Source organism: Macrotis lagotis, chromosome 4, assembly GCF_037893015.1.
Source record: "Macrotis lagotis isolate mMagLag1 chromosome 4, bilby.v1.9.chrom.fasta, whole genome shotgun sequence".
NCBI classification, from domain to species: Eukaryota; Metazoa; Chordata; class Mammalia; order Peramelemorphia; family Peramelidae; genus Macrotis; species Macrotis lagotis.
This window is the reverse complement of record NC_133661.1, coordinates 217847129-217874842: the sequence shown is the minus strand read 5'-3', so window position 1 is coordinate 217874842 and position 27714 is coordinate 217847129. Positions and strand designations below refer to the sequence as shown.

Below are 27714 nucleotides of genomic sequence, written 5' to 3'. Positions count from 1 at the left end.
GCCATAGACAATAAGGTCTTGTTACTTCATAGGTACCTCTCATGATCTTTCCTTCAAACCTATAGTATTTCTGTATCAGAATTGCAGCTAAAAAAAAACAGTACTAGGTAAAATTTCTAAGGAGGAAGTTTATACTGGTATTTACCTCCATATCCTTATCAATACTGGTGACTGTTTCTCTCTCCACCGCTCCCCAACCCCACCACCCCAGATGCCCCATGCTCTCAGATCAGGCCTCCACAAAACTACCTCATGCTACCAACTACTAGCGGTCTCTTTCCATTCATTGAAACTTACCTGGTTTGGGGACCCAGCCAAGATGTCAGAGTAAGGGCAAAAGTTCTCCCAAATTATTCTCCAAATACCTTTAAAATAGGTTAAATTCTAGAGTGGTAGAACTAACAAAAAGTAAGAGTAAAAATATTTTCAAACCCATGACAGCTTAGGAGGTCAGTGGAAAAGGTTTTGGTACTTGGCCTTGAAGCAATGTATCAGAGGCCTTGGAGGTGGCTATATCATCTGACAACAGTAGACTAGGAAGTTCTCAGCTTACAGAGCTAGCTGGTTCATATAATTAGTCCTAAGGAAATTACAGGGGACCCTTTGCTGACTCTGGGAGCACAGTCCTGTTGTATTGACCATACACAGTTCCAGGTTGCAGTCTGTGGAGCAGGGACCCTAGTTAGAGTTCCAAGGCAGAGAAGAGGACTTGTGGTTACTCAAAAGGGATCAGGGACCCAGGTCTCAAGTCAAAGGTAGAAAGGATACTAGAACTTGCAGCTGGAAGAGAGCAATATTCGAATATCACTTTCAGGGACATAAGGAGCCAGAGCATGCATGGCTACAAAGAGCTTGTTTTTTCCAGGATAGAGAAGAAAGTACTTAGAGTTGCCCAGAGATTAGGTCAGGAGAGTAGTGACTACATTATTTCTTAGCTAATATCACCTTGGAAGAACTGAAAACTTACAGATTTCCTAAAAATAGCAGCTAGAAAAATCTGAAATGTGAGACAGTTCCCCTTCAAAATCACTATGAGAAAAGAGCCCAAATTTAACATGAAGATAAAATGCAAGAAATAGCCTAGAAAAATGAACAAACATGAACTCCTAAATAATTATTTTACTGAACTAGGAAAAATAGTAACAAAAGTCATCTGGAGCAACAAAAAGTCAAGAATAGCAAAGGAACTGATAAAAAAAAAAGGTAAAGGAAGGTGGCCTAGCTCTACCAGATCTAAAACTATTCAATTAAAGCCACAGTCATCTGGTTAAGGAATAGAGTAATGGATCAGTGGATTAGGATAGGTTCAAAAGAAAAAGTAGTAAATGACTATAGTAATATCCTGTTTGACAATCCCAAAGACATTAACTTCTGGAATAAGAACTCTCTGTGGACAAAAATTGTTGGGAAAACTGGAAAATAGTATGGCAAAAACTAGGCATAGACTCACATCTCACACCCTGCACCGAAATAAGGTCAAAATGGGTACAGGATTTTGACATAAAGTGTGATACCATAGATAAACTAATAGACAAAGAGATACTCATTTATGACAAAACAAGAATTAGAGCACATTATAAACTACAAAAGAATGATTTTTACTATATTAAATTAAAAAAGTTTTTGCACTAATAAAATCAATGATGCCAAAACTAGAAGGAAAGCAGAAAGCTGGGAAACAATCTTAACAAATGGGAGTTCTGATAAAGGTCTCATTTCTAAAATACATAGAGAGCATTGCATTTTATAAGGTTATAAGTCATTCTCCAGTTGATAAATGGTCAAAGGATATGAAAAGACAGTTTTTCAAATGAAGAAATTAAGCTCTCTCTCTCTCTTTATATAAAAATGTTCCAAATCATTATTGATTAGAGAGATGCAAATTTAAACAACTCTTAAGTATCACCTCACACCTATCAGATTGACTTAGATGAGAAAAGGGGAAAATGATCAATATTGGAGAGGTTGTGGGAGGATTGGGACATTGATGCATTGCTGGTGGAATTATGAAAGGATCCCACTTTTCTGGCAAGCAAAGAACAATAAAATCTTCATACCCATTGACCCAGCAATTCCAATTCTAGACCTATATCCAGAAGAAATCATAAAAAATAGGAAAAGTCCCACATTTCCAAAATATTCACAGCAGCTCTTTTTGTAGTGGCAAAGAATTGGAAATTGAGGGGATGCCCATAAATTGAGAAATGGTTAAACAAGTTATGGTACATGAAAATTATGGAATACTATTAAAAGAAACCATAAGTGGTCAGACTCTAGAGAATCATGGAATGAGTTACAGGATCTGATGCTAAGCAAAGGGAGAACTAAAATAACAATGTACACATCAACAACAAAATTGTGAGATGATCAACCCTGATGGATGAAGCTGCCCTTAACAGTTCAGAGAGCTAGGACTATAGGAGATTGACTATGGACAATGGTAACCCCATCAATGAGAAGAAAACAAAACAAAACAAAACAAAAAAACAAAACAGAACAGAACAAAACAAAATTCTTCAGAATCTGAGGAACACTACATTCACTTTTTAAAAAATATATCGTGTATTTATTTCCCTTAATCCTAATTCCTCATACCAAAATGGCTAACCTGCAAACATGCTTAACACATATGTGTAAGTACAATATTAACCTGACTGCAGTTGAGGGGAGGGGGTGGGAAGGGAGAGTGGAAGGAAATATTGTAACTTAGAAATATGCATAGGCATATGAAGTGAATGTTAAAAAAACCTTTCATAATATGTATTTGGAAAAGTAAAACATCAATTAAAAAAGAAAAATGAACAAATAGCAACAGAAAGAAGCTAGAAAGTTATTACTAAGATTCAAAAATCAGAAGAAAATACTATTATCAAAATAGCAGCATTCTCAAAGAAACATGTTAATTGTAAATAAGTCCAGAAAGAATTCCTAAAAGAGCAGATAACTGGAATCTAATGACTATATGAAGCATCAAGAAACAATCAAATCAAATCAATACAATGAAAAAATAGAAAAAAAATTGTGAAATATCTCATTGGAGAGACAACTTACATGGAAAATAGACTGAAGAGGAATAATAAGAATTATTGGACAATATGAAAGCCATGATTAAAAAAAGAGCCTGTATGCCATATTTCAAGAAATTCCCAAGGAAAACTGCCCTAATATCATAGGAACAGAGTTAAAATTGAAATGGGAAAAAATCCACCTATTACCTCCTAAGATTTCAAAATGACAACTCCTAGGGATATTATATCCAAATTCTAGAGCTCCAAGGTCAAAATGAAAATATTCCAAGCATCCAGCAAAAACAATTCAAATATTATAGAGCTATAGTCAGGATAATGCAAGACTATTTTACATTAAAGAATTAGAGGCCTTGGAATATAATGTTTGGCTAAGTAAAGTAGCTAGTATTACACCAAGAATAAAATATTCGGCAAAACTGAGTATGATACTTTAGAAGAAAAATGGATCTTCAGTGGAAAAAAAAAGGCTTTTAAACATTCCTGATGAAAAAAATAAAAGCTGAATAGAAAATTTGAACTCAAGAGAAACTAAAAATTTAAACATGGAAAAAATCATAAAGCATTTCATAAGGTTAAACTATTTATATTACCACATGGGAAGATAATACTTGCAATTCCTAAAATCATCATCATTAGGTCATTTAGAAGGAATATAAAGAGGTAGAGGGCAGGGGTATGAGTTGACTATGATGAAATGTTTTAAAAATTAAAATTAAGGGGATAGAAAGAGGAATGCATTGGGAAAAGGGGGAGGAGAGAGATAAATGGAGTAAATTTCCTAACATAAAATAGTTGTGGGGGGCAGAGTCATGGTTGAGTAAAAGCAGGAACTCACATGAGGTCTCCCCCAAATCCCTTTAAATAATAGCTCCAACAAATTCCAGAGAAGAAGAACCCACAAAAAAAGATAAAGTGAAAACATTTTCCAACCCAAGATAATTTAGAAGATGGATCAGAAGATCTGTGGCACTAGGGTGAGAGAGTTGAGAAAAGTCCAACACAGAGGCAGAACTAGCATAGATAGGGCCGCAGCAAACTAGTACTAGGTCTTGGGGTGACTGACTCTAGCAGTACTAACAGTTTCCATACCTCTCTGTCCACAGATGGTAAAGAATTGGACAATAGGTCAGAAGTAGATTTACAGGGGTCCCTTTGCTGAGAGCAGAGGCAGAACTCTGCTTATACTTGGATCTAGGTCTTACAGTCCTGAGTCTTAGTCTCAGTGTAAGGAGGAGCACAGTGGACCTTATAGACACAAGGGAGTGGGGATCCTAGTAAAAGTTTCTGGGTTAAAAAGAATGCTAGTGGTCACAAACAAGTGCACAGTATAAGAGAGAAAAAAGCGAACCTCTTCCTAGATCATATCACCTTGGAAGAACTGAAAACATAAAGGTCTACAGAATTACTTTTGAAAACAACTACACAAAGAATGTAAAACTTGGAAGACTGCCCCCTCCACTTGGTAAATGAGCCCCAATTTAGCACAGAGAAAGAGGAAATCAATAAATTGACAATGCAACAAAAAATTCTGAAAATCAAGGGAGAATATTAAAATTAAAAGTAAGAACAATATTGAACTAATCAATAACTAAGTTGTTTTTATGAAAAAAAGAATGAAATAGATAAAACTTTGATTGATTTGATTTAAAAAAGAAAACCGAAATGAAATAAAAAATGAAAAAATGTGAAATCACCACCCAAAGAAGATGAAATTAAAATAATAATTCTGAGGATTTTGTTTAAATGTATACAATAAATCTTACAATCTAAATGAATATCTACAAAAAATATAAAATGCCCAGATTAACCAAAGAGAAAATACCATATTTAAATAAACCCATTTCAGAAAAAAAAGAAATTGAAGGCATCAATGAACTCTTTTAAGAAACAAGTCTCCAAGGCCAGATGGATTCACAAATTCTACCAAACCTTTAAAGAACAAATAATTCTAAACCTATATAAACTAATTGAAAAAATTGGCAAAGAAGGAATCCTGCCAAATTCCTTCTATGACACCATTGTGGTGTCATAAACCAGGAAGAGTAAAAACAGAGAAAGAAAATTTTAGACCAATTTCTCTAATGAATATTGATGCAAAAATTTTAAATATAATATTTGCAAAGAGATAGACAGAAATAAACTATGAGCAGGTAGGATTTATTCCAAGAAAGCAGGGATGATTCAGTATTAGGAAAACAATCAGCATATTTGATCAAATCAGTAACAAAACTAAGACAATCCATATGATTATTTCAATAGATGCTGAAAAAAATTTTTTTGACAGAGACCTATTCCTTTTAAAACCTTAGGGAGCATAGAGATAATTGAAATTTTCCTTAAAATGATAAGTAGTATCTATCTAAAACCATCAGCAAGCATTATATGTCATGGGGATAAACTAGAAGCATTCTCAGTAAGATCGGGGGTGAAACAAGAATGCCCATTATTACCACTATCATTTAATATCATATTAGAAATGTTAGCTTTAGCAATAAGAGAAGAAAAAGAAGTCGAAGGAATGAAAATAGACAAAAATCTCACTTTTTGAGGATGATATAATGGTATACTTAGAGAATCCTAGAAAATCAAGTAAAAAATTACTTGAAAAAACAACTTTAGCAAAGTAGCACAATATAAAATAAACCCCATGAAATCACCAACATTTCTTATGGAACACTCTTCACATAAATAAAGCAATACCTAAACAACTGAGCAAATGTCAACTGCTCTTGGGTAGACTGAGCTGATTTGATAAAATGACAATTCTAACTAAATTACATTACTTATTCAATGCCATACCAATCAAAATTATTGTATAGATCTAGAAAAATAACAAAATTCATCTGCAGGAACAAAATATCAAAAATATCAAGAGAATTAATGAAAACAAATGCAAAGGAAGGTGAGCTACTCATACCAGATCTAAAAACTGTATTATAAAACAGTTGCCAGTCATCAGAACTCTTGGTACTGGCTAAGAAATAAAGTGAGGAATCAGTAGAATAGTTTAGGTACAAAAGAAACAGTAAAATATAACTATGATGAACCCTAAGAGACTAGATTCTAGTATAAGAATGCAATAGTTTAGGTACAAAAGAAACAGTAAAAAATAACTATGATAAACCCTAAGAAACTGGATTCTAGTTTAAGAATTCACTTTTTGGCAAAACTTCCAGGAAAACTGGGAAATAGTATGACTGAAACTAGGCGGAGACCAAAATCTAACACCCTATACCAAGATAAGGTCAAAATGGGTACAGTATTTAGACATAAATGGTGATACCATAAACCAATTAGGAGAGCAAGAATAGTTTATCACCATGGAGAGGTGAGGAGTTTATAATCAACCAGGAGATAAAGAATATTATAAAATTAAAAGTGGATAATTTTGGTTCCTTTAAATTAAATTTAAAAAGTTTTTGCACAAATAAAATCAATGCAACCAAGATTAGAAAGAACACAGAAAGTTAGAAAACATTTTCAAAAATTGTTTTTCAAAAATATATAGAGAATACAAGTCATTTCTCAAAGGATAAATGGTCTTTTGACCAAAGGTCTTTTGACTATAATAGGCAGCTTTCAGATAAAGAAATTAGAGTTATCTATAGTCATATGAAAAAAATGCTCTAAATCATTGTTGATTAGAGAAATGCAAATGAAAACCATTCTGAGATACCATTTCACACTTATCAGAGTGGCTAAAAATGACAAAAAAGGAAAATGACTAATGTTGAGGGGATTTGGGAAGACTGGAATACTAATGCCTTGGTTGATGGAGTTGTAAATTGATCCAACCTTTCTGGAGATCAATTCAGAAATATACCAAAAGGGCAATAGAATCTGGATACCCTCTGATCCAGCAATTCCAATCCTAGGTCTATATTCCAAAAGAAATTATTAAAAAGGGGGAAAAGACTTGCATGCACAATATTTATAGCAGTTCTTTTCATAGTGACAAAGAATTGGAAATTGAGGGGATGCCTATCATTTGGGGAAATGGCTGAACAAATTGAGGAATATTGAATGGGCTGGAGTGCTATTGTTCTGTAAAAAGTCATCTTAGACAAACTTCAGAAAAACCTGGAAAGACTTGCATGACTGAATGGAGTGAGTAGAACCAGGAAAATATTATACACATTAACAGTAACATTGTATGATGATCAATTATGATGGACTTTAGCTCCTCTTAGCACTTCAATGATCTATGAAAATTCTAAAAGAGTTGTGATGAAAAATGTCATCCACATCCAGAAAAAAAAAAAACATTTGTTTCAGTTTTTTTCTTTCTCTAACCTATATCAGATTAATAGCTGCCATGAAGAAGGAGGAGGGAAAGGAAGAAGGTAGAAAATGTGGAACTCAAAAACCTTAATAAAAAAGATGAATGTTGAAAACCATCTTTACATGTAATTGGAAAAAATAAAACAAAAATAACATTGAAACTTCCATGATATTCTAGAATTAGAGAGGAAAATAAAAATTGAAAGAATCCACCAATCAATTCCTGAAAGATACCCCAAGTAACAATTTCCAGGAATATTACAGGAGAATACTAGACTTTTCAGATCAAGGAGAAAAATACTACAAACAGCTAAAAAGAAACAATTCAAGTATTGTGGAACCACTGTCAGGATAACACAAAATTTAGGAGCTTACACATTAATGGGCTTGGAACATGATATTTGGAGGTCAAAAGAGCTAGAATTACAACCAAGAATAACCTACCAAGCAAAACTGAGAATAATTCTTCAGGGGGGGAAAAATAGACATTCAATGAAAAAGGGCCTTTCAAGAATTCCTGATGAAAAGACCAGAGATGAATAGAAAATTTGACTTTCAAATACAAGATGGAAAAGAAAAATGGAAATGTAAACAGTAAAGAGAAATCATAAGGGGTTCTATAAGGCCAACTTTATATTACTACATGGGAAAATGTTGTAATTGACAGTTTCTCAAAATTTTTAGGACAGTTAGAAGGAATATACATAGACAAAAAACAGAGATAATAGCATTTTTATCTTTAAAAAATTAAAGCATAAGAAAGAAGAATGCACTAGAAAAAGAGGAAAGGGAGAATCTGAAAAATTATCTGACATAAAATAGACCTAAAATAGAATTTACAGTGAAGAAGAAATTGGAGGAAGCTGAGAAGGGAGCACATCAACCTTATTCTCACTGGAATTGTCTTAAAGAGGGAATAATACACACATTCACTTGAGTATAGAAATCTACCTTACCATACAGGATAGTAGGAATAAGAGGAGATCGGAGAAGGTGCTGTATGGCTGATAGAAAGAAAGGTAGTTTGTGGGAGGTAAAAAGAGAGAAAGAGAGAGAGGCAGACAGAGACAGACAGACAGAGACAGACAGAGAGCCAGAGAGCCAGAAACAAAGAGACAGAGAAGAATAAACAGAAGGAAAATAGAATGGAGGGAAATACACAGTTGGTAATCATGACTGTGGAAAGAAATTTTTACAGAGACTTTCTCTGGAAAAGACTTCATTTCTCAAACATATAGAAAACTGAGTATTTATATTTATTATATTTATTATATTTATATTAGTCAAAGAATATGAAAAGGCAGTTTTCTGACAAAGTAAATCTCTCTATATTCATATAAAATATTCTAGGTCACTACTAATTAAAGAAATACAAATTAAGATGACTCTGAGGTACTAACTCAGGGAATAACCTCAGGACAGGAGTTATACCTGTAAGATTGGCTAATATGACAGAAAAGGAAAATGATGAATGATGGAAAGGATATGGGAAAATTAAGACACTAATATACTATTGATGAAGTTGTTTACTGATTCAACCATTCTGGAGACCAGTTTGGAATCATGCCTAAATAACTATTAAATCTTGCATACCCTTTGATCAATAAAACTACAAGTTATGTTTATCAAAGTGATAATAAACAAAAATAAATGTGTACAAAAATATTTATAGCTGTTTTTTCAGTGATAGCAAAAAATTGGAAATTGAGGGAAAGTCCATTAGTGGAAAATGGTTGATAATTGTGATGGAATACTATTATGTTTTAAGAACTGATAAGCAGGATCCTCTCAGAAAAACCTGGAAACACTTATATGAACTGATACAAAATGAAATGAGCAGAATTAGGAAAACACTGTACATAGTAATAGCACCATTGTATGATGATCTTGAATAGCTTCATTATTCTCAGCAATACTAGGATGCAAAACAGCTCTTTAGGAGTTATGATAAAAGTTGCTGTTTATTTCCAGGGAAAGAATGGGTAAAACCTGAACTCAGATGAAAGATACATTTTTACTTTATTTTTCTTTCTTTTTTCTTTGTGTTTTCTTTTATAGAATTCCTTACATGGAAATGTGTTTTGCATGACTAAATGTATATTCTTGTTTACCTTCTCAATGGGGGGGGGCAGAAAAAGGAGAGAATTCAGAACTCAAAATCTGAAAAGAATGCTAAAATTGCTCTTACATCTATGTAATTGAGGAAAATAAAATATTAAATAATATTAAAAATAAAAATGAAAAAATGAAAGACAAAACTTTTTTACAAAGCTTAGGGATGGTGGTGGACAGTACTTTAACATTGACATTGGCTTAACAAAGAAATAACATTCACACTCAATTGGTAAGAGACCCATTTTACCCAGTAGGGAAGTAAGAGGAGAAAAGAATAAAAAAAGGGAAGGGGGACTGATGGAACAGAGACAGAGTAAGGAAGGCTTTTGATGAGGAGCAGGTTAAAGAAGAGAGAAAGAAAAAGGTAAACAGGAAAAATGGGATGAGAGAAATACAGGGTTAGTAATCATAACTATGAATGTGAATGGAATAAATTCATCTATTAAAGAGAAGCAGATAGCAGGATGGATTAAAATGCAGAATTCCACAAAATTTTTGTAGACAGAGCAGAAGATGACTCTGACTACAAATGTCTCCTGATGATTAGAGAGGCAGCTTCTTTATGCTTTATTTAAAATTTTTTCAACCTATTTTAATAAAGTACAAACAGCAAAATGTGAAAATTCAGGAGGGGAAACCCTTCCCCCAATAACTTTTAATTTGGATATGCCATAGCCTCAATAAAAAGGATAGACAAAAAATTGCAAATTTATCAATTCACCCTTTTAAAAAGTTAGTTTTTAATTTCTGAAAGTAGCTCTTAATGAAAATCAAAAGCAGATCCTGAGTAACTACAGTAAATTTATTTTGGTTTTGCCTTACTTTCCCTCCCATTTTTCAACCACAGCTTCTTTCACTCTAGATTGTGCAAGTTCAATAGTATCAGTTCCCAAGTCCAGTGGCTATGGATGTCCTTGCATATGTCCCTGCAGCATCATCTGAGTGGTGCTCAAATGGCTCAGGTTGTGTTCTCACAATTGCTGCACAAAGCGTCCCAGGGACCAAAGCCTCCAACACCCAGGACTCCTTCATATCTTCAGCAGGCACTACAACTGCCATGTGTGAAAAATAGTTGGCCAAGTGAATCATTTCTTCTTGGTGACTTACCAAATTTCTGCTTAAAAGATGTCTTTGAATTTTTTTCTTGGAATGAGCAGAGCTTAGTAGCTTGGGATCATTCCAAATGACTCTTCATCGACACTACTTTTTCCCTCTAAGAATTATGTGTTAATTGGAAAACAGGATCAGAAATGACTCAGCAGCTCCTCCAAAGTCACATAAAAGTGTTTGTATTCTGGCTGAATGTCATTTGGGACTATCTGTTTTTTGGTTTACTATGGTCCTCCCTGCATATGTGTTCCTTCAGGGTATAGGGCTGTGATGCTACTACTTCAGCATCACTTGAAAGAACCCGAGTTAGTGTAAGGTTCCATCTTTTCAATACTTTGAAAATAATTGAGACTATACTTCCTTGTTGCATATTGGAGGGACTGGATTTATCTGATTACTTCAGGCTTAGTGCAATTGTTTTATGCTATTATAACCGCCCAAATATTCATATTCAATGTATTGCTGTAACTTCACTTTTTTTTACTAGTGATTGAAATAAATTTGAATTCTCTAGAGTTCCCATCTATGCTACTGTTTTCACTGTTGTGATCATTTTGTACTTCATGTTTTCAGAGATTTACTGGATCAAAGCATTTTGGTGGTTAAATCTCTTGATGATGATGCCATTACTATTCTTTATGAATTCTGAAGATTTGGAAGTAGATAGCATGGAGAAACCCTATAAATCTCCTCTAGTGATTTATCCTCCAGTACTGTCAAATCTAGTTGTGGGTTTTTCGTTTCTAAGGATACCATTTTTTTTAACTCTTTTCATGTATTTTGGCACATTTTATAAAGAGATCTTTTGCCCCAGTGTTAAGCCAATCCCAATGGAAATAATGGGATTGAAAAAAAATGGTGTCCAAAACTTTTTTTTTTTTGGTCTTATTGGGAACGTTTTCTGCTCGTGATATCAGAAGTTGTCATGTCTTAGGTCACTGACAGCTGTTTGAGGGTAAACACCAGTCAGAAATTCTCACATCCTGCTTGTGATTGAATGCTTCGGGGCTATCCACAGTTCTGATGCTTAACTGATTGGCCTACAATTCCTTTGCACTGCTTGAATGAAGGTCTTCATAAAGTTGAAACAAAACTGAATCTTCTTGCAGGATTCTGTTTTTCTCTTCCAGGTCTTTATTGACTTTGCTCATGAGTTGGTGTAGTAGCCACTGAAGGTCTTTTTACCAGCAGTTCACTCCTTCACAAAAGTGCTTTCATGGGAAAAATGGAAATTGTGTCTCCTTCGTGTAGGCCCAGTTGAAGTTGGATTTTAAGCTTTACCTTCTGGACTGATTGATTGTAAACCTGTCGTTGCTTTCAAGTGCTCAAGCTTTCCTTTCTGCCATGAGGTCCGAGGTCCTATTCTACTTCTTCTGCTCCATCTTTACAATTAGTAAAACTTTGGATGTAGTTGCCATGCTGGTTCGTAGGAGCCTCAGCAGGGCCAGGAGAGAGGCTCCTTGGGGCATGGGCTCTTCACTAGCTGCTGCTGCTGCTTACACTACTGAGCAGTGGGAGGTCTGTGTTTATGGGGGCTGGGCTCCCCAATGCCCCTCAGGGCTCAGTTCCAGGCAAACCTTATCAGGCCTCTGCCAAGGGGAGTGTGGGAGGGGCCAAGTCCTTAGCATCCACATTCTTAAAGGAAAAGTTAAATGAATTTCAGGAGGAAAAAGTAGTGAAACTTTACCCGTGGGGCACCTCAACTTTCCCCCCTCAGAAATGGATAAATTTAATGAAAAAATAATAATCAAGAAAGAAGGTAAGATGGCAAATAGAATTTTAGAAAACTTAAATATGAGACACCTCTGGAGAAAAATGAATGGGAATAGAAAGGAGTCCACCTTTTTCCTTCACTGGACGTGCTATCTTCACAAAACTGACCTTGTAGTAGGGCAATAAAAACCTCACAACTAATTTATGAAAAATATTAACTGTATACTTTCTGGATCCTAATGCACCAAAATGACATTCAATAAAGGTTGCAAAAGCATAGATTAAAATTAATTAGAAACTAAATAATTAATACAAAAGAATGAAAGGGTCTAAATACAAATCATGGAAACAATCGCAAATTTCATTAATGAGAATAGCAGAAGATGAAACCACATACCAAAATTTATGGGATGCAATCAAAGGAGAGTACTCAGGGGAAAATGTATATGTCTAAGTGCTTACATCATTAAAATGAGAAAGATCAAGTCAATGATCTGCACATGCAACTTAAAAATAACATAAACCTAGGAAAAGACAAAATAAAATTCCTAGTTAAATATCAAAATTGAAATCCTGAAAATCAAAGGAGGGATTAGTAAAATTGAAAGTAAGAAAATAATTGAACTAATAAAGTAAAGAGCTTATTTCATCAAAAAAAAAAAAACACTGATAGATCATTGGTTAATTTAGTTAAAAAAGAAAGAAGAAAACCAACTTATTAGTATCAAAAATGGAAAGGATGAATTCACCACTAATGAAGAATAAAATAAGGGAATTTTAGGAACTGCTTTGCCCAATTATGTGCCAATAAATCATAACCCAAGTGAAATAATTGGATATTTGCAAAAATATAAACTTCCCAGATTAATAGAAGAAATAGAACACAAATAATCCTTCAAAAAATAAACTGAACAAGATATAAATATGCTCCCTTAGAAAGAAATAGGACTAGATGGATTTACTAGTGAATTTTATCCAATATTTAGTGAAAACTAAATCATAATACTATATAAATTATTTTAAAAATATTCTTATGACTATGATGGAATATTATTGTGTTATAAGACATAACAAGCAGTTTGGTTTCAGAAAAACCTGGGAAGACTTACATATACTGATGCAAAGTGAAGTAAAGGAACCAGGGGAGCATTGTACCCAGGAACAACATTAATATAAGGATGATCAGTTTGAATTACTTAGCTGTTTTAACAATAAAGTGATTTAATACAATTCTGAAAGACTTAGGAGGAAATATAATATTTACCTGGGGATAGAGGGTTGGGGAGGAACTGATGGAATCTGAATGCATAGAATCAAAGCATCATTGTTACCCTCTACTTTCTTGTCTTTTTTTAGTCTGGTTTGCTTTTGCAACATAGCCAATATGAAAATATTTTTGCATGACTATACTTGTATAATCTATATTTAATGGCTTGCCTTTTCAGGGGGGGGAGAGAGAATTTGAAACAATATTTTTTTAAGAATGGCTTTAAAATTGTTTTTACTTCTAACTAATGAAATTTTTTTTAGTTTCCTGGTCCTTAAAAAAGCCTAGTTCTACACTAGTAACCTTATAAATAATTGATCTCTTTTGGAGAACAGCTCTACTTGATGTATTAGATAAAATATTTTCATTTTAAAAGATGTGTTTAATTTCTCAGTGAAAAGCAAAACTTACAGTGTGGTCTTCTGCGTTTTGACTCAGGATTCTGATATTGGATAAAATCCTTCTTCTCTTGAGACCTGATATGCACCGACTTTGGGCTTTGTCATAGTTTTTCAATAATTTCTGCATAATAGGACTTAGCTACTTTACCATCACTAGGCAGACACCACCAGGGTCATGTCAATATGCTTCCACTTTTCCTTTATCCCAACTGTTGAACTGTTTCCCTCCTCCTCCCCATCTTCTCTTCTGTTCAATTACTTTTGGATTCCAGATGAAATAATTCTTTGTTATGATTTTAATCCAAATAGTGACTAAAAAGGAAATTTTAGGAAATGGCAATTATACATGGTAGGAAAGGTTTTGTAACAAATGAGTCTGTTTGTTCCTCAAGCATATTGGGACTTTTCTGTACCTAAACTTAGGGATTGTCCTATGCAAAACAAATGCAGTTTTACATTTAGAACATTAATCATAAATTCTGTCTGTAGAGATTTTATCTCCTGAATTAATATTTATATTTATGGTGATTTACCAATAATCTGAATTATATCACTTAATAGTCCAAAGTTCCTCAGTTTCCTCTTTTGTACTTTGGAAGGAATAATAATTTATCACTGTTTCCTCCCTCATGAGGACATGAAGGATGAAATAACCAAGATCTGTAAAGAGCTCTAATCTCTTTAGAAAGTTTTATGAATAAAATATCATCAGTATTAATAATGAAAAACAGTTATTTGACATTTAACTGGTGCTGGATGAGATTCCATTTCTGAGATAGCAAATTGTTCTTTGAGTCATAAAGAGTCATAAAAAGGATTTAAATCATGAGATGTCATGGGATTTCATTATACTATTGATTTAGTATTTATACTCAAATACATGAGTAAATTACCTATATATATATATATATACATTTGTGCATATATTATACACATGTATGTGTGTATGTAGACATATACAACAATATATAATATACATATATGTATATATTCTCTTGGAATTTATGTATTTGTCTTTTTGTCCATATGTTGCACAAGTTACCTATATTCATGTACTGCTTGCTTTGTCCCAGTGCTGTATTTGTTATTTGAAATTTCTGAGTTACATAAAGGAAAGAAGCCTCTTTCCTCCTTGCATAACTATTACATACATGCATGTGAGTATATATGATAATAATATTTACATTCTTATAGTTATTTAATGTTTGAAAGTGCTTTAAAAATAGTATTTTATTTCATTCTCAAACACACCTGGGGAGAGTGGTATTATTATTATCCTTATTTTACATATAAAGAATTGAAGAAGCCATAGGTTGAATTGATCAGGGTCACATAGTTGCTAAGGGTCTGAGACCAGATTTTAAATTTTATATATATTTTATATATTATATTATATTATTTATTATATAATATATTATATTAAATGTATTATATATATTTTAATTTTTTATATATCTTAGGACAATAATGTTTTCCCAATCTCCCTGCTCTATTATTGTTATATGCATAGAATATTAATGTGAATTTAATCAATTATCAAATATTTATATATATATGTAACTATGTGTAGCACAGTGAATAGAGCACTAGACCTGGAGTCAGGAAGATTGGAGTTCAAATCTGGCCTCAGATTCTTACTAGATCTATGACCTGGACAAGTCACTTAATTCTGTTTGCCTCAATTTCCTCATCTATAAAATGAGCTGAAGAAGGAAATGACAAACTACTCCAGCATCTTTGCCAAGAAAATCCTAAATTGAGTCATGAAGAGTTGGTTGTGACTAAATTGATTGAACAGCTGTGACACCATGTACCAGATGGTGATATAGACCTTGGAGATGCACAGGGGAAAAAAAACCCAACAAACCAAAAAAGTTCCTTCCCTCATGAAGTTTGCATTCTATTAGGTACACACACACACACACACACACACACACACACACACACACACACAAACCCCAAATGAATACAAAGAAAACTGAAGGAGGTAAGGCATCAAGAAAGATTTCATTAGAATGTGACACTATTACTGATCTTTGAAAGATATGAAGAGGACTACAATCAAGGTGTGAATAGATTGTGAAGAACTATATAGCAGTTTGTGCTTCTTGCTACTGGTTTTATAGAAGTAGTAGCCTTTAGAGATTAAGGGAATAACAGATTAGAACTGTGCTTTAGGAAAATCACTTTGGCAGCTGTATGAATGATGGATTGGAGAAGAAAAAAATTTGAAAACAACAGCACCAATTAATAAGCTATAGCAATAGTAAATGAAATATCTTGAAAGTCTGAATCAAAGTGATAGTTGTGTTAGTTTAGAGAAGGAAATGGATGCAAGAGACATGTGAATAAAATCAATGAAAACGCTAACAAATTGCATATGTGCAGTGAGAGTTAATGATAACTTCAAGATTGTAAGCCTTAGTGACTGGAAGAATGGAGGAACTCTTGACAGAAGAAATAAGGTTTGGGAGAGAGAAAGGGTTTTGGGGGGAAAGACATTGATTTCTGTGTGCATATGTTTTATTGAGCCTATGGGGACGCATGTGCTGGTAAATGTTTTACAACTAGCTTTGTCAGAATCTGGGGTGGGAAATATATGCATGGTGCACTTTAACATTTAGTCTGCCTATTTTCTCTACCACTTTTTAAAGTCTATGTAACTAACAATACAATAAATAAAGCTCTTGTTTATGGTATTTGCTAATTTCTAAGGTTTAAATGCTCATAGTGAAGATTAAATAATTATCTCTCAGTTAACAAATAGGTAGCCCCAGTATATCTCATGGCTGTATGATGTTACTTTTAAAAGGTCCAATAGGTAGCTGATAAAGCAAGATGGAAAGTCAGGAGACAGACTGAGGCTGGGTATCTAGCTGTGTGAATCTTCTTTATAAAGAAAGACAAACATTCAACTCCTTCATTTTACAGATAGGGAAACTGAGTCTCAGAGAGATTAAGTGACTTGTACAAGAACACACAGGTAGTCAGTGACAGAAGCAGAATTTCAATGCATTGCTCTTACTTTGTCACTTGTCATTAATCCAAAATAGGCTCATGGATCTAGAAGATACCTTATGTTCAGAGAATCTTAACATGGTATCCATGGTCCTATAGCTTACAAATAAATTTCATGGGGCCCATAAACTTGAGAAAAATTTATTTGTATTTTCACTAATATCTAACTGAAATTTAGCATTTCCTTTAATTATGAATGTTATAAATAATAGTTATTAGTGAATGAACATTTATTAAACCACTACTATATTCTAGGTACTGTTCTAAGAGCTGGGGAAACAAATAAGAAAAAAAAGAGGCAATTTCTGCCCTCAATGAGTTTATAATCTTTCAGGAAAAGAAATTTGAAAAGTTGGTTAAGGGAATGTTACCTGACAAGGAGAATTGTAGAAAAGTCAGTCACAGAAGTCCCAAGATAGAAAGGCAAGTGAGATACAAAGTAAAGTTTAAGTTGAGCTTTCTCCTCAAAGAAAGATTTGGAGTTAATGGTCACATACTCTAATCAGAGAAGCAGAAGAGTAAGTAATAAAGGGGTAATGATGAAGTGGAGCAACAAGAATGCTATGATCTTATAGTATGATGAGGGTTTCCAATAACTAACTTCCTAGAGCATGGTTGAGAAGTCAGTCAGGGAAGTTTCAAGGTAATGCGTCCGGGTGAAAAATGAGATAACAAACAAAATATAGTTATAAGAAAGGAGCTATAGGCTTTGCATGACTGCCAAAGGAGTCCATGACATGAAAACATTAAGAATTCCTTTTATAAATGGCATAATACAATGGATGTAGAATATTGTTGCTTAGATCTCATGAGATATTGTACAATGATATATAACTGGTTTTGTTTAAGTTTTTTTTAATCTTGTTACAAGGGAAAGGAAAGATTGGCTATTTATGAACATGGAATATATGCTAAAACAAACAAATGAAAATAATTTTTTAAAAGGTAATATAGTCCAGTGTCTTATTTTTTAAAGTTAAACAGATTCTGGAGAGGCTAAACAATTATCCAAGAAGTCATAGTAAATTAGTGACAGAAATGGGCTAGAATTTAGTTCTTGTTACTTCCCTTTTAGCTCTATTTTTATTATAATATACTGCCTTTCTTGTAGAAAATATACTTAGGAATAGAAAGGTGAGTAAAGAGTTCCCTTCTCTTTGGCTACTATTACTTCCACAGTAACTCTACATGAATATATAGGGTTATTTCAAGCTTTTCTATTATTATTATTATTAAAAATGCTGTTAGAAGTATAGTTAGCTCCAAATATAGCCTTATTTAATAAGAAGTATTTTTGAAAGTGGACCAGCTATCTGAGTGATGCTCCTAGAGAAAGGGTGCATATATGTGAAATTTTGTCTGTCTGTTTGTGTGTTTGTGTGTGTGTGTGTGTGTGTGTGTGTGTGTGTGAGAGAGAGAGAGAGAGAGAGAGAGAGAGAGAGAGACAGACAGACAGACAGACACAAAGATGGAAACAGAGACAAAGACAAAAAAAAGAAATAGAGTCAAAGACAGAGTCAGAGAGTGAAAGAGAGAGAAGTTGAAAACAAGACATAAAAAGAACAAAATTAGGTGACCTGAATTTATCATCACTAATTCTAAACCATGAAATTGTTTTTAAAACTAAAATAGAAGAAATACTTGACTATTTTTCTCATATTTCTTTCTTCTTCTTCTTCAATTATGAACTACTTTTCATAATTGAACAATATATTACTTTAATTACATTTAGGAACTGTGTAATGTTTAGATTATAAAGTTATTATTACATTATTTCAGATTGTGTTTTATTGGTTCATTAATGCACAACTTATAACTGCAGGTTGTTTGCCACTTTATATTCATTTTGCTCATCAGCAGAAAGATCCTAGGAAAGAAATATTGATGGATAAAAGCCTCAACAATGACTTGTAAGGTAGATTTAAATACTTCTGTAGATTTTAGTTTCAAACTCATTATTGGAAAGCCAAATAAATTTTAATTGGAAAAATGTAGGTCAATGTATATTTTAGTACACTCATTTAGTAGTTAATGATATTAACTCAGATTTCAGTGCCTAAGATGAATTGGCCTGTTGAAAAGCCAATCATAGAGAAAATCCTTAAATGGTAATCCTCTGTATTGGAAATTCCCATGATGAATCAGAAAGTTCTTAGAAAATTTAAGGAACTCCATTGGTATTAAAAATCACAGCAACATTCAAATCCTTCACCACATCCCATACCTTCATTTTTTTCTAGTTTGCCTAGAAACAAATATTTTAATGAGCTCTTGTTGTGTTTAGAAACTTGGAAGAGTGATTGGTTTTAAGAAAAAGAAAAAGGAAAACTTAAATTTTCATAGTATATCTAGATGCAAATGAGAGCTGTGGTCATTTAATGGATAACTAGAGTTAGGCTTATAGGCAGGAATACCTGAGTTCAAATCCAACTACTTACACATATTAATTATATGGACTGTGGGGAAGACATATAACCTCTCAGTGTTCAAGTCCAATGGGGTGAAACTCAAATAGAAATGGGGCCACTAAACTATACGTGAACTGAATATTCCCTTAAAAACATATTACTCTTATTTAAATTTTGTTGTACTTTTATTTAATTTGTTATACATTTTCCAATGACATTTTAATTTGATTCTTCCACACTTGGGATTATGTGGACTGCATGGAGCTTACATGTTTGATATCTCTTCTGCAAGCTACTCTCTAATACTTAATAATACAGAGAAAGTAGAGAACTAAAATGGCAGAATTCCATTCTTAGAAGGAAATGATCCTTAAAGGATGAAAGTCAAAATTTCTTGGATTTTTTTTTTTTGGTTTATTGTCCCCACCCTGAAATGCCAGTAGAAATATCCATATCTGACAGTCCTCCAAAAAGGATCTCATCTGATAATGATGTTTGTCCTTCATTCTTGAAGAAAATAATGTTTTTAGGGAGGTGATGCCATGACAAGCACATGAATTGGATTTGAGTGAGGAGGGGCTATGCTTAGTCACTCATCTCACTTTCTTCTCCAGAGTCATCTGGGTCCAGTGGTCAGATATGAATAAGGAGAACTAGAGATGGCCTGGATATGAGATAATCAGGGTTAAATGACTTGCAGTTAAGTCACACAGCTAGTGACTACCAAGTGTCTGACGATGGATTCAAAGTCCTGTCCTCCTGACTTTTTTTTTTTTGCAAGGCAAGTGGGGTTAAGTAGCTTGCCCAAGGCCACACAGCTAGGTAATTATTAAATGTCCTCCTGACTTGAAGGCACTGCAGTGCTCAACCCACTATACCATCTAGCTGCCCTGTCTCTTGTACAAATGTACAAAGTAGTAGATTTCAACTAATTATTTCATTGAATACATCACAAAAATTCTTAAAGCACAAGAGATTCATTTCATTTTTTATAGATTCTTTTCTTTAAAAAAAATCTCATTGTAGTGGTATTATTGGGTAAAAGGTTATTCACAGTTTTGTAGCCCTTTGGGAAAAGTTTCAAATTGCTCTCTAGTTGTTTTTTTCCTTAGTAATGCTTATCTTTATTTTTTAATAGAAATTTTATTTTATTAATTTTTTAACATTTAACAATTTGTAAATTTATTAGTTACACATTTTTTACCACTCTCTCTTCTTTTCCTCCCTTCCCATGGCAGTAAACAGTCTGGTAAAAGTTGTACATGTACGTTTCTATTTATCATATTAGCCATTTTTTGTAAGAGGAATGAGAACAAATGGGAAATGAGATGGAAGAAAAAACATAAAAGAAGTTTAAAAAAGTGATCATAGTATATATATATTCATATTCCTTGTTTTTTCCCCTCTGGAAGTGGATGGCATTGTCTATAGAAAGTCTCTCAGGGTTGTCTAGTTTCTGAATTACTTAGAGGAGCTGTATCTATCAGAGTTGATCATTTCACAATGTTGCTGTTCATGTGTACAATGTTCTCTTGATTCTACTCCCTTCACTCAGCATCAGTTCATGAAATTCTTTTACATGCTTCTTTAAAGTCTGTCCACTCATGATTTCTTATGGAACAATAGTACTCCATAGCTTCTGTATACCATAACTTTTTCAACCATTTCACAATTGATAGGTATCCCATCAATTTCCAATTCTTTGGCACCTCAAAAAAAGAGCTGCTATAAATATTTTTGAACCTGTGAAACTTTTCCAATTTTTTATGCTTTCTTTTGCATATAAATCCAGTATTAGTATTGCTGGGTCAAAGGGTATGATTAGTTTTATTGCTCTTTGGGTATAGTTCCAGTTTGCTCTCCAGAATGTTTGGATCATACACAAATTCACCAATACTGAATTAGTGTCCCAATTTTCTCACTTAGCCTCCAACATTTACCATTTCCTTTTTCTATAGTATTAGATAATCTGATAGAAATGAGCTGATATTTCATAAGAGTTTTAATCTGCATTTTTCTCATAAGTAGTGATTGAGCTCATTTTTTAAATGACTACATACAATGTTGATTTCTTTGTCTGAAAACATCCTATTCGTATCCTGTGACCATTTATCAACTGGGAATGACTTGCATTCCTATAAATTTGACTCAGTGCTCTATATTTTAGAGAAGTAAAGTCTTTTTCAGAGAAACTTCCTGTTATTCTCCCCCTTGCCTTAGTTTCCTGTTTTCCTTCTAATCTTGGCTGCATTGTGTTTGTGCAAAACCCTTTTTAGTTTAATGCAATAAAAACTATCCATTTTATATCCTGTAATTCTTTATATCTCTTCCTTGGTCATAAATTCTTCCCTTCTCCATAGATCTGAGAGATAAACTATTCATTAATTTTCTTATAGTATTAACCTCTATGTCTAAACCATGTAATTCACTCTTCTGTCTACTTTTTTACAGGTGATTTCACCCCATTCACATTCACAGTTATATTATGTATTTTTTTCTTCCATTCTACTCTTCCCTAATGTTTATCCTTATTTCTCTATTCTTTTACCCTGTCTCTGCAGAAAAATGTTTTGCTTCTGAGTTGCCTCTCCAAACCATCCTTACTTTTATCATTCTCCCATTTCTCTTCCCACACCCCATACTCAACTGAGAGTGTAAGTAGTGTATGTTATCCTTTTTTTAAGTCAATTCTAGTGAGAGTAAGGTTCAGGTATCACACCCCCTACATGTCCCCTCTCCCAATTTTCCACTTTTTGTGCTTATTTTATGTGAAATAATTTACCTCATTCTGTCTTTCCCTTCTCCTTTCTCTAAGTGCATCTCTCTCATCTTTTAATTTTTTTGTGAATATTGCCTATTATATTCAACACACACCTCTGCCTTATGTTCATATATATATATATATATATATATATATATATATATATATATATATATATATACTTTTAACTGCCCTTATAAAGATAAAACTGTTAGGAGTTACAAGTGTCATTTTCCTTTGAATGAATGTAAATTGTTTAACCTTATTGCATCTCATGTGATTTTTCTTTCCCATTTACTGTTGAATCTTTTATAAGACAGTCAAAATTTCTATTTGATTCTGGTCTTTTCAGCAGGAATGTTTTAATGTTTTCTATTTTATTGAATATTCTTTTTTCTTCTGAAGAATTATCTTCAATTTTTCTGGATATGTGATTCTTGGCTGTGATCCTAGGTTCTTTTGTCCTCTGGAATATCATATTCTAAGTTCTTTAGTCTTTTAATATAGAAGCTACTAAATTTTGTGTTATCTTGATTTGTTTCTTTAACTTGATTTGTTTCTTTCTCAGTGCTTACTGTATTTTTCTCCATGACCCAATGTAATTCGGTCATAATACTTAGCAAATTACTAAGAGAAAGATATACAAAGAAGAGGAAGCCAGGGCTTGAGAACTCATCTTTGGTTTGCCTATAGTTACAAGCTTGCTATGAATATCCATAGATTTCATATGAGATAGAAAGTTCTAGAAATCACTGCAACCTCTCCCAAATATGACTTTGTTGCTTGCTTGTCCAGTGAGATCCCTACATATGTTCCTCAACAAGTACTGTTCCATCAAAATAGAGAGGCAGAGATTTTTGGCAACTCATTTGTTATTGAAGGAATAGCTTCTTCTAATTCAGTCACCAATCATCTTCCACACAACCTTCAACATTGAGAAGGCTTGAAAATATGGAAAGAGTTTAAGAATATTGTATACCCTTTAGCAAGAGATCATATCAATACCCATCCCCACATGTGATCCATGGGAGTCTTTGCTATATCTATTATAAAGTTACTATGCAAGCCAGCAATAAAAAAAAACATAACTGAGGATAGTGATTTATGTGTATAATGTATGATAGCAAGAAATGTGAACTAAAGATCCTAATGCAAGGAGGCAAATTTGGCTTCATAAATTTCATTGAGTTCTCCCTCCAAATTATGACATCTAATGATTTTTAACTTGTTTTCATAACTTTATGCTTCAAAAGGTGATAGAGTAAATGATGAGAACTTTTAATTTAGATCTATTTTTGATCCAAATGAAAAACTGCTTAAGTAGAAGTGATGGGAATCATGGGGAAATATGACTGTGAGATTCTAGACCAGAGGAAAAGAAAGATACACATAGTAAGACATGTACCTGTATAAGGTCTAGGTCAAAGTTTCTATGTCAATTAGCAGTGACATTGATTTTGGAAAAAGCTGTTACACTTTCAGCCTAGGGAGTCCCATTGAGACAGACACACCTACACACACATATATATGTATATATACATATATATGTATATATACATATATATATACTCACACAGAGACAGAGAAAGACAGAGTCAGAGATAGATAGTCAGTTGAAAAAATACTATAAATCACAATTAATTAGAGAAATGCAAATTAAAACAATGCTAATGTACTATTTCATACCCATCAGATTGGATAATATTATTTAAAAGGGAAATGATAATTTAGGAGACAATGTGGGAAAATTGGGACACTAATGAATTGTTGTGGATTTGTAAACTGATCTAACCATTTTGGAGGACAATTTGGAAATATGACCAAAGGTCGATAAAGCTATTCATGGGGCAGCTAGGTGGCTCAGTGGATAGAACACCTGCCCTGGAGTAAGGAGGACTTGAGTTCAAATTTGGACTTAGACACTAAATAATTACTTAGCTCTATGACCTTAGTCAAGTCACTTAACCCTATTGCCTTGCAAAAATAACACCCCCCCAAAGACTGTTCATACCTTTTGACCTAAATTATATATTAGGACTTTATCACAATGAGATCTTAAAAAACATAAAAGGACTTACATATGCAAAATTATTTATAGTAGCTTTTGTACTAGCTCCCCTTTACTGGAAGGGGATCCCCATCAACTGGAGAATTACTGAGCAAGTTGTGGTATGTGGATGTAATGGTATACTATTTTTCTATAAGAAATGATGAGCAGATAGATTTCAGGAAAAAACCTGGAAAGACTTATAGAAACTGATGCTGAGTGAAGTGAGCAGGACCAGGAGAATATTGTACATAGTAACAATAGACTTTGCTCTTCTTGGTAATAGAATGATCAAAGACGGTGATGGAAAATGTCATTCACATCCAGAGGAAAACAAAACAAAATAAAACTATGAAGTCTGAATGCAAATGAACGCATACTATTTTCCCTTTTTATCTGATTTTTCTTCTTTCTCACTATTTCTCCCCTTTTGCTCTTATTTTTCTTTCACAACCTAACCAACTAATATGGAAATGCATTTAACAAGACTGTGCATATATATCTTATATTAGGGAAGGGAAGGGAGGGAGAAAATTTTATAAAAATGAATGTTGAAATAAATGCTGGTTGACTGTGGAAAAAATTAAATAAGAACTGGGGGGAAAAGTGTATATGAGAGAGAGAGAGAGAGAGAGAGAGAGAGAGAGAGAGCACAAGTGAAAGGATCTAGAGTCTAGATAGAGTCAGAGAAAGAAAAACTAAAGAAAACGGTGGGGAAGTGAGGATAGGTAGGATTCCATAGTCTGAAATTTTATAGGGAAATTAAGATTAGGAGGAAGCACTCAAACATAAAAAAATTGATGATAAAATGAGAATTCTGATGAGGAAAAAACATTGTCTAAAAATGTAAATGTTTTTGCATTGGCACAGGAAATTCTCCAAAATATCAAGATTTTTAAGGCAAGTACAGAAAATGAGAGCAAGGTAATGGAGAATGCATATAGAATTGATCAAAGCTGTCTAAGAAAAATGTCAATAGTGCTATAGCTCTGAATGATCTGAGGTTACCAAGGAATGCTAAAGATATTTAAAGGAAATGAACAATTATATTCAGGAAAACAGAAGGACAAAAGAAGGAATAAGAATGGGATAGATGGAACAATGATAAGGGATAATGGACAAAAAAGGAAACATTAATTTACTATTTTTTCTCTGCTAGGAGAATTTTTTTTTTTTGCAAGGCAATGAGGTTAAATGACTTATGTGCCCATGTTCATACAACTTGCTAATTATTAAGTGTCTGAGGTCAAATATGAACTCAGATCCTCCTGATACCAGGATCAGTGCTCTATCCACTGTACCACTTAGCTGCCCTAGAACGTTTTTTAATTAATTTAGTTATTTTCATCCATACACACACACGTATATTTTTAAGTTACAAAATTTCCTTTCACCCTCCCCACCCCCCTCCCCCACAGTGGCAAATAGTCAGATTAGCATTGTACATACATATTTTTGATAAACATGGCTACAGATTAGTCATTTTTGGTATGAGTAATTAGGATTAAGGAATGCAATACATAAGAGATAACTTTATAAAAAGAGTTTATCAGATTCTGAAGGGTTGGTTTTTCTTTTTTTGTTGTTGTTTTGTTTTGTTTTGTTTTTCTTCCTCTGGATGTGTATAACATTGTCCATAGCCAGTCTAATATGGTTGTCCTAGCCCTCTGAACTTCTGAGAGGAGCTGTTTCCATTAAGGTTGATTACCTTACAGTGTTGTTGTTAATGTGTACATTTTTCTCTTAGTTCTCTTCCCTTTGCTCAACATCAGATCCCGTAAGTCATTTCATACTTCTCTAGAGTCTGATCATTTATGATTTCTTATAGAACAGTAATATTCCATAGAATTCATGTACCATAACTTGTTCAGTCATTTCCCAATAGATGGGCATCCCCTCAATTTCCAATTTTTTGCCACTACAAAAATAAATGCTATGAATATTTTGGAACATGTAGGACTTTTCCCATCTTTTATAATTTCTTCTGGATATAGACCTAGAATTGTAATTCAAACGGTATAAAAAAACAGTTTTATAGCTCTTTAGGCATAGTTCCATATTGCTCTCCAGAATGGTTGTATACATTCACAACTCCACCTGCAATGCATCGATATCCCAATCCTCCCACAACCTCTCCACATTGATCATTTTCCCTTTTTCTCTTCTCTGCCAATCTGATAGGTGTGAGATGATACCTCATTGTAGTTTTAATTTGCATTTCTCTAATCAATAGTGATTTGGAGCATTTTTTCATATGATTATACATATGTGTATGTGGGGGGCGAAGGGTGGTGGTAGTAGTGGTCGTCATCATAGTTTTTTTAAAAAAAACTCTCCTTCCCCCCTCCCCCTCTATGCAAAAACCCCGATTTCCAAAATCTCTCCCTTCCTCCAGATGGCACCCCTACTAAAAGCAAATGTCCACACAGGCAAACATTTGCATACATTTTCCTTTTCCTTTTTTTTTTTTGTTCTTTTCCCTTTTTTCTTTCTACAGCTCTCCACCTGTTCTCTTGCTGGAAGGAAGGATGGAAGGATTGAATGGTATATAGCATCGACATCCTCTGTTTTCCAAACTGGGTAGGTCGCTTGGTTTAGGGTTTGGGTTGTGGGTGGGGAAAGGAGAGATAACATCCTCATCATGTAATTCATTCGTTTCTGTTCCAGTGCTAGAATCCTCCACCTTGAAGTCAAACAAGACACACAGGATGGTGCCCAAGGCGCTAAGGCTGGTGCTCATGCATTCTGCCTCCAACCCTGTCCCTGTGCTTTGCCAGACTCTGCCTATCCATCCCCCCTCTTCCTAAAACTTGTCAGTTTGTATTCATTCATTTCACTCAAGTTATCCAGTTTACTGGCATACAGTTCAGCAAAGTATCTCTGAATTGTCTCTTTAATTTCCTCCTCATTGGGGGTTCACCCTTTTCATTTTTGATGCTGGTAATTTGCTTATCTTCATACTTTTTAAAAAAAATCAGATTAACCAAAGATTTATTTATTTTATTGGCTTTTCCATAAAACTAAATTATTTTTATTTATGAGATCATTGGGTTTTTTTGCTTTCAATTTTAATAATCTCTCTCTTGATTTTCAGAATTTCCAATTTGGTATTTAATTGGGGATCTTTAATTTGTTCTTTTTCTTGCTTTTTTAGTTGGATGCCCAATTCATTGATCTCCTCTTTCTCTATTTTATTCATATAGACATTTAGAGATATAAAATTTCCCTTCAAAACTACCTTGGCTGCATCCCATAAATTTTGATGATGTCTCATTAACATCATTTTCTTGTATATAATTATTTGTTGTTTGATCCACCTATTGTTTAAGATGAAGTTAATTAATTTCCAATTACTTGTTGGTTTATCTTTCCATGACCCTGTATTACATGTAATTTTTATTGCATTATGGACAGAGAAGTGTGTATTTATTATTTCTGCCTTTTTGCATTTGATTAAAGGGTTTTTGTGCCCTAGTACATGGTCAGTTTTGGTATAGGTGCTATGTACTGCCTTTTCTATCCCCATCATATTTTCTCCAGAAGTCTATCATATCTAAGTTTTCT

General features: G+C 33.5%; 1 pseudogene; it reads right to left on the bottom strand.

The window, feature by feature from the left end:
• Positions 1-10307: 10307 nt before the first annotated feature.
• Positions 10308-26890, bottom strand: LOC141522859 (general transcription factor IIH subunit 1 pseudogene; annotated as a pseudogene).
• Between the last annotated feature and the right edge of the window lie 824 nt (positions 26891-27714).